We start from the raw sequence: 14,971 nt of genomic DNA, 5'->3' as shown, positions 1-14,971 counted from the left end.
TTTCTTCCTCGGCTCCTCCCATTTTATACATTTTATTAGATTGCTCCAATCATAAGTTTTTCATAAAATGTATTTTCTGTATATGCGCCCTTCCTTATTTCCTTTAATTTAAGACTTATTGATACCTTAAAATAATTATGTTGTGAAATTTGTAGAGCTCTGCAGCACCAAATTCCAAAAGGCAGGCTTGTAGACCCTGGTTTTTAAGTGTGCCAGAGCATGAATACAATTGGAAGTGCTTTTGTCAATAGCTCAGTTGTACATTATGTGCCCAGTTAGTAAATAGGGATCTATTTTTATATTTCTTGCGGTCCATCTCAGGTGTCATCTTGGACTAATGTAAATTAAAAGGGATGTGCCCTTAGTTGACTTTTCGGGGGGGGGGGGGGGGTTCATCTTCCTCTAATGCTTTTTTTTGCCACTCGCAGTGTCTTGGGTGGCACGGAGGAACATGCCTTCAGCAGGCTTGGTATTTTAACATTTAGTCTCTTGTAACCTTTGCTGAAGTTGAGGTTTGCAGTACCTTGACGTTACCTGATTTAAAGCTTTTAGTTGGCATACAAGAACAGCAGACACTCTTTGTGAGAACATTGAAATGGCGAACGGCAGACATGTTTGTCAGCACTAATGTAGACTCTTCAAGAGCTCTCCATTGAGAGTTTTATTGAAGCTGGCAAATATTTTGAGATGAGTAGCTTGAGGGTGAGGTACATTCTGGCCTTAAGGCCTATGCCCCATTTTCTGTCATCTTTGTGTACACCAGAGACTTTCTCTTCAAGGGTGCATCTGATGTCCACCATAACAAAACATTACTGTCTACCAAGAAGATGTTAATAAAGCCATATAGGTGATCAACACCCAATCTGCATCTCTGCCTGCATAGAAAATGTTCAAGGAAGGTGGAGAAATGCTGTAGGTAGTCTTTGGCTTTTTGTACAAAAAAAATAAATAAAAAATAGTTGAGGTTCTTAGCAATATTTATGTGAAAATGTTAATAAAATATATTCAGTTTTGAAATTTCTTTTTAGATCTACTAATTTTGCACTTGTAATCTGTAAAATTTTGATAGCAAACGGAGGGTGGGATGGGAATATATGAAGGTTGTCAGTTTCACATTGAGAAATGTGAAAAGGTAAAACTAACTTTCCAAAGAGTGGCTTTATCTTTACAGCTTTTTCAGTTTGTTTTGTTTTTTTTGTTTTTTATATATGGATTTATTGTGCAGTTTAATTCCTAGGCAAACCATAGTGATTTTGGAACATTTTGCAAGGAACTTTTATTTATTTGGCTTGGGTACACACGTGATGTCGCCATGAGAAGTACTGGGCCTCTTTTCTTAAAAATAATAAATATTTGATTTTAGCCAGGGACAGCCCTAATAGTTCTGTAACTGCCTTCAGCTTTGAGTTTGAAACACCCTTCCTGTTTTCAGCAGCTGTGACCCTTTGGCCATTGAGCCTCTCGTACCACTGCTGAGTTTTTAGTGTGGTGCCAACCTATGGAAAAGCAATGGCTATGGCCCTGAGATTTGCAAGAATAGACGGAACAGCTGCAAGCACTTAAAAACAAACACCCTTGTACGTTTTATAATGGGCTATTGATAATCCCGTCATAATTAAGGTTATGAGTAACTCAACCCATACTAGTCATGATCCCTCATTTGAAGGTAGTAACCCTTTTAATGTACATAAACGAGGCACAGTGCTCCTAATCCTCACACACATTGTTGGATTAACATGCAGTTGAGCGTTTGATAAGCATCCAAAACTGAAGATTATCTTCAGCTGTGCTTAACAATATACATTAGTGACCGAGGTCTCCCTTTAATATTTCTTTGCTACTGGTTTAAATGATGCTTAGACTGATGTGACAGCCACTAGCAGCAATCCCAAAGATGCGAGTATAGAAATCACTTTGCGCATTGTTTGCTTGTTTTCAGGGGACATGCGGGTTATCGGTTTACTTTTTCATTTTGGGATAAGTACTTTTTAATGTCTTAACACCTCTGTTTTCTATGCATTGTCGCGTTCATCAAATAGGTTACTCCCCCCTCCTCCAAATGCCTTGCAAAATTAGGTTATTTCAGAATCCTGTTTAAGCTTGCATTGCAGAGGTGCAAATATCTGAACATTTAATAGTTCCTACGGTTGCAAGGCTTTGCTGGTGTAATGTCTGTTATGTCCTTGGATAATTGGTTATCGAGATTGGTAATTCTTTAGCAGACATCCCCAGAATGCATAAAGGAAGGGTACATAAAGCAATGACATTTGGCTAATGCAGAGGTTCTGCTTTGAGTAACAGGTACACCATAGGACAGGTTTTAGATGTTTGATAAATACCACCCCCCACAGATGCTTTTTGTTCCATAGCGTAGTGTATTCAAATTCACAGCTTCAGTCTGAGAGAAGTTGTGTAAAGCTGTACAGAGTTTGTCAGAGTTCCTGCTTCAATTGTTTTAAAGCCAGTTTACTTTTTAGCTGACAAAAATGTGTAATTTGGTTAAAGCATAAGTGCACCTTTCAATAAACAAAACTACTTATTTTTTGCAATTTATTCTTCTGAATGGAAGCACTGCAGTACAGCCCTGTATCATATAGGGGTTGATTTACTAAAATTGGAGAGTGCAAAATCTGGTGCAGTTGTGCATGGTAGCCTATCCGCTTCTAACTTCAGCTTATTCAATTAAAGGATAACTTCACCTTTAATAGATAAATGCACTTCTTTTTCAGGTAAAAAAAGTGCATTTATTTTTTGTTTTTGTTGGGAGCCTGGAAAGCATTGCACGCATGATCAGCTGATCGTGGTTGCAATGCAAGGCTCTTGCAGACTTGTGTGTAAGCTGTTTGGCCATAAATCATATGGCCAGGCAGTTACACACTAGCGGGAAGCATCAATGAACTACCACAGAGCTCAACCGCGCCATGGTAGTTAATTGAGAGCTACAAACCAGCAGCTACAAAGGCTGCCAGACCTTGTTTTCTGTTCACCGAACTCTGTAAATGAGCGATGTGTTCAGGCGAGAGGATCCTCACACGCCCTCGTTCTTTGCAGAGTATGACCGGGTCGGGGAAGTTGATCGCACATCGGGGAGGTGCGGGGGCTGGTTGATTTGTAGCATATTACACCCTGAATAAGTGTAACATGTTAGAAAAGGCAAACTTTCTGTGCACAGCTGCACCAGGTTTTGCTTGATCCAGATTTAGTAAATCCAATCCTATTGTAAACTTTTCAAAAGGTGGCATTTGAGATCACTTGCTGCAGGTGTGTTATAGCCAATATTATATTTCCAGCATTTGATAGATTAGGATTTCTATTCCATGTTGAAAATGTTAAGTTTGGTATGATGGCTGGCATCAATCAAGTCATTCAAAGGAAATGAGAACCAACCTTAGAACTCTGGCTGATAGTAATATGGGAGTATGACGCTAGAAAATAAACATTCAACCAATGAATTCATCTTAATACCACTATTCCCTAGTACAGTGATGGCATCCCAGATGTTTTAAACTACATTTCCCATGATGTTCATACTCTGCAGTGTAGTTGAGCATCACGGGAAATGTAGTTCCAAACCATCTGGAGTGCCAAGGTTTGACATCACTGCCCTAGTATAGTGTTTCCCAACTCCTATCCTCAGGACCCACTAACAGGCCAGATTTTAAGTATTACCTTGGACATGCAGACTACTAGAATACTGCAATCACTGAGCAGAAAATGATATCACCTGTGATCTATTTCATTTATCTTGCAAGCCTGGCCTGTTAGTCTGTCTAGAGACCAGAAGTTGAGAACCACTGCCCTAGTACTTAGAGGAACTGCAGTCTGCTCACATAATTTGTAATAACATCTTTGCCATTCTGAAGCTTCCCTCCAAATATTTTGCTTATTTTATATATACTGTGGGTCTGTACTTGCCAAATATGCTGCAGAAATCTCCTTCCACTGAGTTTGGCTGCATTTATTTTAACTGTGGGCAGCAGAAGCTGTTGCCTGTTAAATTCTTGGATTTACAAAAACCCACAGAGGCACACCTGCAGCTCTGATTGGCCCACTTATGACTCATTTCCTCTCCCTTCCTGGCAAACTCTCAAGAATGAGAGAGAGCTGTCCATGATATGCTAAGCCTAGGCTAATGACCAGACAAGAAATAGGAAGTGGGCTGTATAAGGTATTTACTGTCAGAAAAAAAAAATTTTAGTATCCAAAGTTAAGACAACAAGGGTGGAAGATTTAATAGATTGAAAAAAAAAATTACTGAAGGTCCACTTTAAGTAACTGGTACCTGTGCAGCCATGAAAAAAAATCCTCGGGGGAGGAGATGTGTGTGAACTTTCTTTTAGAAATGCTGTAGACTAGCTTGCTCGCTTCACCTCACACAGGAAATTTAAACAGGGCAATTGGGTGGGTGTATATATATATATATATATATATATATATATATATATATGTTATCTTGAGTAGGTAATGCTCTGGAGCGTGCCACAAAGTAAAATTTGGATTTCATATTTAAAAATAACCTTTACGCAGCCATACCAATTGGTAAGCTTGACTCCTCCATTGATTGTCCTCCTTTGACATATGCACTTAGATTTGCATTTCCTGTAATGAATGAAGATTGAAAAAAGTTTCTCTGCATGACGGAACAGAATGTGTATATAAATGTCTGCATATATGGGGACTCGGGATGGTTCCATTTTTTGTTTTAGTGTGCAGGCCTGTTTTGATACATCACGGAGAAACCACGCCTCCTGATCATCTTGGTCAGTGGGAGTTTTTTTGTTTGGCAGGGAGCTTTTAAGCCCATTAAAAGGTGCGCTTAAAAGCTTAGTGTGTATTAAAAGTGCACTTATACTTTAACTGGCTTATCTAGACATGTTCTAAAATGAGAGGATTTAAGGCAGTTTTTTTTTCCAATTGATCTCTATGTAACATAAAAACAATGGTTGCAGCACACATCTGGTTACTGTTGACCATGATTGCTGATTTATATATATCGGGCGGTTTTTCTTTTTTTTCTCTTTTTTTACACTTTATTGAAAGCATTACTTATTTTATGTGCACCTATTTAAGTTCAGTGTTAATGTGAAAATATGTTTTTCCTGTAAAGAGATAAAATTGTAGTTACTATCATTTTTTCAAAGAATGGAAAATTCTATCATGCCAATATTTTTACATAGTCCAAACTTAAATGATGAATTTAAAAATATAACCAATCATTTTTGGTTAAATTGGTACCCTTATCTTCCTTGCAAGCCACAGTCTATTAAATTTTTTTTTATTACATTTAACATGGTTTAGATAGGTCTATTTGAATCTCACTGAGCATATGAGCACCCATTGACTTCGTTATTAAAAATTCCAGTGGAGCTGTTCCTATTGAGCTGATGTCATAAACAAAAAAATGGAAGTTATTTTCTTGGGTTGTTAGAGTGAAGTGCATTTTACTAATTGACAAATGCAGTTGTAATTAGTACCAGTGCAATTGGAGAGAAATTATAGAAATGTCAGTTCAAGGGAGAATTGTAATCATTTATAATTCACATTATTACAGGTACTTTTATAGCACCGACAATTTATGCAGCACTTTACATGTTTTTTACATTCACATTAGTCTCTGTCCCTCGGGAGCTTACAATCTAAGGTCCCTAACTAACGTTAATATGTACACATACTAGGGCCAAAATAGGAGCCACTTCGCATACCAGCAAATCACATGCATTAGTATGGTGCGCATCAACATCATCTAACTGCATTACAGATTTACAAAAACAAAAAGTACTTTTCACGTGTCTTAAAATCGAATGCTTAGTACACATGGGCCGAATGTTGGGAGACATCTGCCTGTTCAATAAAAACCGTCCGACATTCCGCCCGTGTATATGTCAGCCAGTCCGACAGAAGGCGGTCGTTTGGCAAGCTTCTATTGCACAGGCATGCTCAAAAATCAGCTGCCGACTGGCTCCGGATCCATGCTCTCAGCCAATGGCATCGGAGTTTTCTGGCGGGGGGAGTGCCCCCTGTCAGAACACAACAGCTCAGTGGGGGAGATTGCTGTACTAACGTCAGACCCGCTACCTACCAGGCTAAAAGTAAAGCTTATATGCTTTCTAGCTACTATTGTGGGTGTTTTGTGCCATTATAGACTTTGATGTCTATTGTATTCAATCACACTCTTTTATATTTATGTTCAGTAAGATAAATGAATGAGCAAATATGGCTGTCCTATGTACTTAATTACAAGCTTTACATAGAACCAAGGTTTATGAAATGGCACAGATGGATAAACTTATTTACATAATGCAAGAAAAACTTGAAAAGCACTGTAATTCTCTTTTCAAACTTAACTTTGTGTTACTGTTTGACAACAAAGACAAGTAAATGTGCCAAGTGAGTTCCCATTAGGTTAACAGAGTGAACGTTTTAGTTTCTGATTAACATTGAACTTGTGGTAGGCTGAAGTGGCTCCCTAACTTTTAACACCCCTTCCTGTCAGAATTCAGGCGTAATAATGCTCCATGTAGCGCTACGGGATGGAAGCATTCAAATTAACTCCCATTCTCATATGATTGGGTACCAGACTTTCTCATTGACTGCTGTATCACTATACGCTGTTAATGTTTTATAATTCCATTTTTCTTTTTGTTCACAAATAAAATTGAGCATTCAACATTAAATAAATATTTTTTACTAATTCTTTAATATCTGGTTTTGAAAAATGAGTAAATTCAGTAACCTTTTTGGCGTTGGGGCACCTGTGCCAGTTCCATCTAACACATGTAGGTGTTTTTGATTGCCTTATTTGCCAAGAGTGAACCTAAATTTACTGCACCCCTCTGCAAGCTAGAGGTGGAGGGCAAAAGGAGGAGTTGATTGGCAATCTAGCACAAAACACAGTAGGATCTGTATCTTTCGTTGGTTAGATGTAAACGCACAGGGTGTCTACAAAGGTTTTAACTTGAAATGCATACTTTATCAACCACTCTAAGCCGTTTGTGTTAATTTAAAATGCCTCTTTTCATCTCCATTCCTAAATATTTTTTTTTTTCATATGATAATATCAGAGGTGCAATGTCTTAACACTGGGCATACTAGTTTTAAAGATTTTTTGGTGCAGGACATTGGGGATTTGAGGTTTTAAAGTTGCCAACTAGTTTTAGATTTAGAGTAAATTAAGATTTTCTTCATTCACCGATTTACCTTTATCAGTATGTAGTCCCACCTGAATCTTAATTCAAAAATTATTGTTCAAGGTATCAAAGATTCCGTTCTTTAGAATGTGCTCTGGGATAGTAATTGAAGATACTGCAGTCTAAAGGCCCCCATTGACCGCCTAAATTTTGGAATTCAAGCTGTGGATGGCCCTGAAAACAATACCTGGCTTAACAAACTCTATAGAAACAACTCAGGCACGTGGTAAATTTTTAGATGCAGTCATGTTCACTAGTGCCAGCAGGCTCAACTGCCTGAATGCAATGGGGATTCTTTCTTCTGTGTTTCTAGCATAGATGGGGGGGATTGATTTTATTTTATTTTTTCTCCCTCTCTTGGTGGAAATTCTAGCCATCTATGTCTGCCTTTTAATGCGGAGGTGGGAGCCATTTTGTTCATTGTTGTACAAGCTGAAAACCCCATCAAATACTCTGCTTTAAGGGTACATGAAACCTACTTGCAAAATAATCTGAAGTTCAAAGTAACTTTTTTTTTTTTTCTCTCCTCTGTATATATTTATGTAAATACAAGCCATTGGAGACTAGAATGGTAGAGTACTTTTCTGAATCCAATCTTATTTTTATTTTATACAGTATTTCTCAGCTGTGATATTTGGAGCAAAAGCCAACGGCAGGAAAATAAACAAGTTTGTACCAGTTTCATGAAGTATGTCTTTGGGTTTTTTGTAAATAATTTTAACTCTAATAAAAATTGCTACTTTCAGTATATAAGGCGTTTACTTTTCACTATATATACAGTGCTTGTCTCAACATGTGTGTGTAATAATGAAGGCAAGTCCTGTGTGATGAATTTGTTCTCGCATTGATCATTCTCTGCAATATAAAGTGCTGCTTTACAGCACAATTATTATTTTTAGACATTATATAAAATTGTAGTTTCAGCGCTTAAGGCATAGTAAGCATTCAATTGTATGTAGACTAAATTTTTTTTTTCTTCCTTCTCATCAAACACAAGAAGTTGCCTACTGGAGGAGTGAACGTTGGCAAAAATCTTTAGGCCAGCCCAGAATAACCCTTCCTATCCCTCGGCTTTTTACTAAAGTCTTAGGAGAATGGACACCTTTTCCTCAGCTGTGCGCTGTCGAGTTAAAACTTTACAGTAAAGGAGCCAATCAATGTTCCACTTTTTGATTGGGGGTTTAGGGCTTGGGGGGGGGGGGGGGGGGCGGGCTCTTTCAAAGTTGTTCTGTAGGTCCAATTGCACTCCAGATTGTTTTAGCTCAACAATATGGTATGCCAGACCATAATTCCTCCCATCAGTTTGAAAGGTCCTCACAATGGATGGCAGCCTGTCAAGCTAAGTATTCTATTCTGGAGTGCAGAATGATTTATTTCTTCAATGCTGAACCTCCAGACTGCAGGGCCATACAGGTAAGATTCAGCTGGACAATGCCAAGGCAATGGCTTACATTTAACCATAAGGGATGAACCTAAACTCGCGCTGCCTTAAAGAAGTCAGTCAGATTCTGGCTTGGGCAAAACTTCACTTCCCTACCCTGCTGTGCACATTTCAAGGGTAGATAATTTAATTTAGTATGTGAAACCTTTCAGTTGTCCATTTCTGGACGTTGCATAATGGTCTCTTAACTCAGGGGTTGACAAATTTGCTTGGAATCTAGGAGCCAGCTAAAAAAGTTAGGAGCCAGGTCCGTGACGGCGATCTGGACCTGTCCCTGGCCTGACATGGAGACGAGTGAGGGGAAGATGGCCCCCAGCCCCCCACCTGTCTCCAAGTCATTGCCCATAGCTCTTAGAGGGACATTTTTAAATTGCATTTTAGTGTAAATATGAGATGTGAGGTCTCTCTGACCCCAGATCTCATATATAAAAGAGGACCTGTCATGCTTTTTTCTATTACAAGGGATTTTTACATTCCTTGTAATAGGAATAAAAGTGACGCACTTTTTTTTTTTTTTAAAAGAACAGTGAAAAAAATAAAAGTTAAAATAAGAAAAAAAAATTGTTTTAAATGCGCCCTGTCTTGCCAAGCTTGCGTGCAGAAGTGAACGCATATATGAAAGCGGTGTTCAAACCACACATGTGAGGTATCGCTGCGATCGGTAGAGTAAGAGCAATAATTCTAGCCCCAGATCTCCTCTGTAACTCAAAACGTGCAACCTGAAGAATTTTTTAAACGTCGCCTATGGAGATTTTAAAGGGTAAAAGTTTGTCGCCATTCCATGAGCGGGCGCAATTTTGAAGCGTGACATGTTGGGTATCGATTTACTCGGCGTAACATTATCTTTCACAATATAAAAAAAAAAAAAATTGGGCTAACTTTACTGTTGTGTTTTTTTTTTTTTTTTATTAAATAAAAAATTTTTCCCCAAAAAAAGTGCGCTTGTAAGTCCGCTGTGCAAATATGGTGTGACAGACAGTATTGCAACGACCACCATTTTACTCTCTAGGGTGTTAGAATAAATAATAAAAAAAAATATATATTATATTTTATATATATATATATATATATATATATATATTTTAATATAATATATATATTTTTTTTGTTTTGTTTAGGGGTTCTAAGTAAAGGGATGGAGAAAGACTGGCCCATTAGCATTGTTGGTTGTAATTCCAACGGCCACCACAAGAGGGCGCCAGATTCCAGAAGGAACCATAGGATCACAGAAAGCCGGGGGCTCAATTACCGGCCGCCTGCGGCGCGGCCCGACGCGGTCCACGGAGACGGGATACCCCCAGCTATGCTGCCCCAGGCGCAAGGTCGCTGATTCTAGTCGCCAATGCGACCTGGCGACCGGGTTTTGTCGAGCACTGTCTTAACTCCATCGGTTGCACTGCTTTTGGACATCCCATTTTGCCTGAATACTTCATCCTGTGTCCATTTAATGTGCAGTTTGACTTGCCATAAACCCTTTTTTTGAAACACCATGGGGGGGGGGGGGGGGACAGGTCTTAAATCTGCTCTTATGATCCAATCCCACTATTGCTTGCTATTAAACTGAAGCAGTGTGGGAGTGGTTTTACCGGCCTGTACAGTACAGCTTTGTTTGATAGTAACGAGTCTCTATAAAGCATTTGCCTAGTCCAATGTACCTAGACACTTCATCCTGTGCCCCTAATGAACTCCAAGAAAAGGGTTTTACAATAAATAAAAAATACTATTTCTCTTATATTCACCGACCAACACAGCTCCTCTCTTAGCCTTTGGGTTGTTATGCTCCACCACTAGGAGAATACTAGGCATTAGTAGTTATACAACACTCAGAACTCTTTAGTTCCGCCCAGGGGGCGGTCACTTGGGGAACAACCCTCCAGCCTGCTATGCAGTCATCAGCTTTACTTTGCCTAGTGAAGGAGAAGGACCTAGGAACCCTGCGGGCCCATCGGTCCGTGTTTTTTCTGCAGAAGCTTTGCTTTTTGCGCGATATGAATGATCCCGTGATCTGCTATCAACAGCCGGCTGGGTGACAGGCTGGATACGCTTATCCTTTGTAGTCTCCCCAGTCCGCCCATCGAGCATGTGCAGGCCGCAGCTACGCTTTAGGCAGGCTACGACGAAACCTCAGCTCCAGAGGTGGTCGGTGAGCTTTTATGCTCCGGGGCATACATATCACCGGGCTACTGATGTCTGCGTCAGTGATGGAATGTCTCCCAGCTCTTCAGGACTGGTAAGTACAGATCTCCCTGCCTCGGCGGGGCTGAGCAACTGGGCATTCCCTGGGAGGTAGATTCGGGGGGCCCTCACCTACCTCTATCCTCTCCCTGTCACCCTCTTCCTCCCCCCTTCCATCTGGGGATGCTGCTGAGCGGTGTGTGTCTATGCAGGGGCTCTCACCTGGGGGAGGGGCTCTCACCTGGGGGAGGGGGTTTCGCTGTCTAGCGGTGTACTGGGTCCTCTTCATGCCCCTGGAAGGTGTCTGTAAGCCATGCTGATGTCCTGCGCAGCGCTGTGCTCACCGCCGTTGTTTTCTCCCTGTACCTCATGGAGCTGCTTTCGGCTGCCATTTTAGGTGTGGGCAAGGGCAGCATGCTCTCCTGGGCTTCAGCGGCCATTTTCCTGGTAATTGTTCCTATACAGGACACCGGCAGCCATTTTCTTGAAGCCTGAACATGTTTTTTTTTAGTGTTCTCTAGCGGCAGCATGTGCTCCTGTGCTCTCACAGCCATTTTCCCTGTGTTTTATGTCCTTGTGCTGGACACTGGACGGCCATTTTCTAGTAGCCTGAGCACACTTCAGAGCGTTTTTTGCGCCATTTGCTGCTGCTGCCACTGACACAGCACTGTTTCCTCTGCACCTGGGAGCCAACTGGGACTACAGGCACTACTTTCTGGATAGCGCAGAACTCCTCAGGGTGGTGAGTCTGGCAGGAAAGAGCCCCTCAGACAGCGGCACTAAGGAGGGTGGGGCTGTCACTGTCCTAAGTCCCCTTCGGGTGGCAGACAGGGTTGGGTCAGCATGGCTTCAGAAACTGGTGTTTCTTCCCCTGAAATCCAGGCAATTGCAACCGGGTCACCTGCGGACTGCGCAGTGCCCATGGACACCCTGACGGCGATCCTCAATTAGTTCGTTGCCAAAATAGAGGCGGCAAAAGGGTGAACAAAGCGCCCTCTGGCCCCCGTCCTCTGGGGAGAGCTCTGATGCAAACTCTGGTCCTGCTGAGGCTGGTGACCTCTGCTCTGTCTCAGATGACGCTGACCAGGACCGTTTGGACAGTGAGGATGAGTCCCCGTCCAGGTCTGTGCACGACAAAGCGCTTGTTGGAGCACTTATCACAGCTGTGCGTGGTACCCTGAAGATTCAGGAGCCAGCAGATCCCTCCGCTGATGTAGTGGTCCCCTTTGGGTCCCGCAAACCAGCACGTTCACCTAAGGTGTTCCCGTATCCGACTTATTTTTACAAGTTCATTTACAAGGAATGGGGTTGCCCACAACGGACCTTTTCAGTCCCCAAATCCATGGCGGTGCGTTACCCCTTTGAGGAAAGCCTTCTCAAGAAGTGGTCGGTCCCTCCCGTCGTGGACCCCCCAGTATCCAGGTTACATAAAGTAACTAAGATCCCGGTAGAGTGGATTCCTGCATTTAAGGATCCCACGGACAGGAAGGCCGAGGCAGTGGCTTGTTTCTTGTTTAGGGTGGTGGGGTGCGACCAGTCCTGGCAGCCGCACTTGTGTTGCAGACACTGAGTGGCCAAAACTGTTACACTGTGAATTGGGAGAGCAACAGGCTTATCCTGTCTGCATGGAACTAGCAGACCAACTAGTGCAAGGCCTTAAGTACGTTTGTGACGTGGCCCTGGATACTCTTCCTCTGTTATCCAGTGCTTCAGTGTCAGCAGAGGTGCCTGATATGGTTAAAATGCTGGTCTGACAAGGCATCTAAGAAAGCCCTGATGGATCTTCCCTTCCTTGGCAACCAGCTCTTTGGAGCCTCGTTGGATGACATTAAAAATGCCACTGGTGGTAAGAGTACCCTACTTCCACAGGCCAGGAAGGCTAAGCAGCCACACCGTAGGCAAGGGCCCTCTTTTTCCGCTCACAATCGGCTTTTTCATCCGCCCAGAGCTTTGGCTAAACATACCCAGCCTGACAGGACGACCACGGAAGGATAAAAACATCCCTGGAACCGCAAGCCTGCGAACAAAAGTGCTACCGCATGAAGGTTTGCCCCCACCCATGTCTCAGGTGGGGGGGTCGCCTTCGGGAGTTAGCAGCCGGTGGTCCTCTCGACTACCCAACCAATGGGTCTCCGATCTGATTTCCTCAGGCTACAAGATAGTTTCTTTCTTGGCCGACAAATAGATTCTTCCCCTCCAGCATACCCGTATCCCCGGTTCGCCGGGAGGCCCTCTTGGGGGCAGTAAGGGACCTGCTGAGTCACGGGGTGGTTGTACCGGTTCCGGAATCGGAACATTTCCAGGGACTCTACTCAAATCTGTAGTTCCCAAGAAGGAAGGGGTACGTCCAATCTTGGACCTAAAAGTCCTCTATCACTTTGTGAAAGTGCAGAGGTTCAGAATGGAATCAGTTCGCTCATTAGTCGCTGCACTCCATCAAGGGGACTCCCTGGCGTCCTTAGACATCTAGGATGCGTACCTGCACATACCTATATGCCTTCGGCATCAAAGGTTTCTGCGATTTGCAGTCGGGGAAGCCCACTAACAGTTTGTGGCTCTTCCTTTTGGTCTGGCATCAGCCCCCCGAGTCTTTACCAAGATATTGGCTCCAGTTTTGCCATTGCTACGGCAACGTGGGATACCTAGATGATCTCCTGAGGCCATCTTCCACCTCAGAGTTAGAGGAGGATGTGGCGATCACCATGCAGACCCTGCAAGAATTTGGGTGGCTGTTGAACCTAAAGAAGTCGGTGATTGTACCAACCCAGAGTCTGGAGTACTTGAGCTTGCTGCTGGACTCCAGGGAAACAAGAGTTTTTCTCCCTTCAGACAAACTGCAGAATCTCCGATCTGCGGTAAAACGGCTGATGAACCGCAAGTGGTCGTCGCTCCACTTCTGCATAGAGTCCTGGGACTCCTGGTAGACTCCTTCAAGGCAGTACCATATGCCCAGTTCCACACCAGAGTCCTGCAGAAGGAGATTTTGACAAAGTGGGACAAATCTCAGTTGTCCCTGGATCAACAGATCCAGGTGAGCCAGTCGGTCAGGGATTCCCTGAACTGAGGTCCCCGTGATTCAGTCCGGGAAGTTGTTCCTACCTCTGAAGTGGACAGTGATCACAATGGACGCCAGCCTATCCGGATGGGGTGGAGTGATGGTGGTTCAGTCGGCTCAAGGCCTCTGGTCGGCGTAAGAATCCAAGTTGCCCATCAGTCTGCTCGAGCTAAGAGCGATCAGGCTCTGCCTCTCCACATGGTCGATGAGACTTCAGGGGCATCCGATCAGGACCCAGTCACATAACGCCACGGCTGTGGCATACCTCAATCACCAAGGGGGAACAAGAAGCTCGGCCGCCACCCAGCAGATCGCTCACATACTTCGGTGGGCAGAGCGACACATACCGGCCCTGTTAGCCATTTACATCCCGGGAGTGGAGAACTGGCAGGCAGACTATCTGAGTCGCCAGATGCTGGACCCAGGAGAATGGGCGTTGCATCCAGGGGTATTCAGGCTACTGTGCCCGAGGTGGGGCACACCAGACATGGACATTCTGGCCTCCCGTCTCAATCGGAAGGTGCCGAGAGTCGTGTTCAGGACAAGAGATCCGTGGGCAGACGCGTCAGACACACTGGTGGCTCCGTGGGATCAGTACCAGCTGATCTACGCCTTTCCTCAACTGAAACTGTTACCACGTCTGCTCCAGAGTGCAAGTCAAGGGGATCCCAGTGATTCTGGTTGCCCTAGATTAGCCTCAGTGTCCTTGGTATGCAGACCTGGTGGCGATTGCGCCATGGCGACTGCTGTTACGAGAGGACCTTCTGTCTCAAGGTCTGATTCTCCATCCTGCTTTACCATCGCTGGCTTTAGCGGCATGGCTATTGAGAGCCAGGTGTTGAGGAACCGGGGTCTGTCGGACTCTGTGATCCCAACTATGATGAGGGCACGGAAATCTTCTCGGAAGATATAGCATCGTACCTGGAAGGCTTACATCTCCATGTGTGAGGAGAAAGGATGGCATCAGCGCTCTTTTTCTATATCCAGGATCCTGCTGTTTCTTCAGCAAGGAGCAGACCAGAAATTGACGTTAAGCACCATTAAGGGGCAAATATCAGCCTTGGCTGTCTCTTTTCAGCGACCCCTGGCGTCTCACTCATTAGTGAGTACCTT

The 14,971-nt window shown here is 43.4% G+C and overlaps 1 protein-coding gene across 2 annotated transcripts in view; it reads left to right on the top strand.

The window, feature by feature from the left end:
- Window positions 1–7,867, top strand: part of WAPL (WAPL cohesin release factor) — a 215,496-nt gene extending 207,629 nt beyond the window's left edge. For both annotated transcript variants that reach the window (XM_077454603.1, XM_077454602.1), the window contains one exon: window positions 1–7,867. This exon is cut by the window's left edge and continues 688 nt beyond it. The gene's annotated coding sequence lies outside the window, so the exon portion shown is untranslated.
- Window positions 7,868–14,971: the final 7,104 nt, after the last annotated feature.

Source organism: Lithobates pipiens, unplaced genomic scaffold, assembly GCF_037356315.1.
Source record: "Lithobates pipiens isolate NorthernLeopardFrog02 unplaced genomic scaffold, aLitPip1_a1.2 Scaffold_25, whole genome shotgun sequence".
Taxonomy (NCBI): domain Eukaryota; kingdom Metazoa; phylum Chordata; class Amphibia; order Anura; family Ranidae; genus Lithobates; species Lithobates pipiens.
This window is presented reverse-complemented; position numbering and strand designations above follow the sequence as displayed.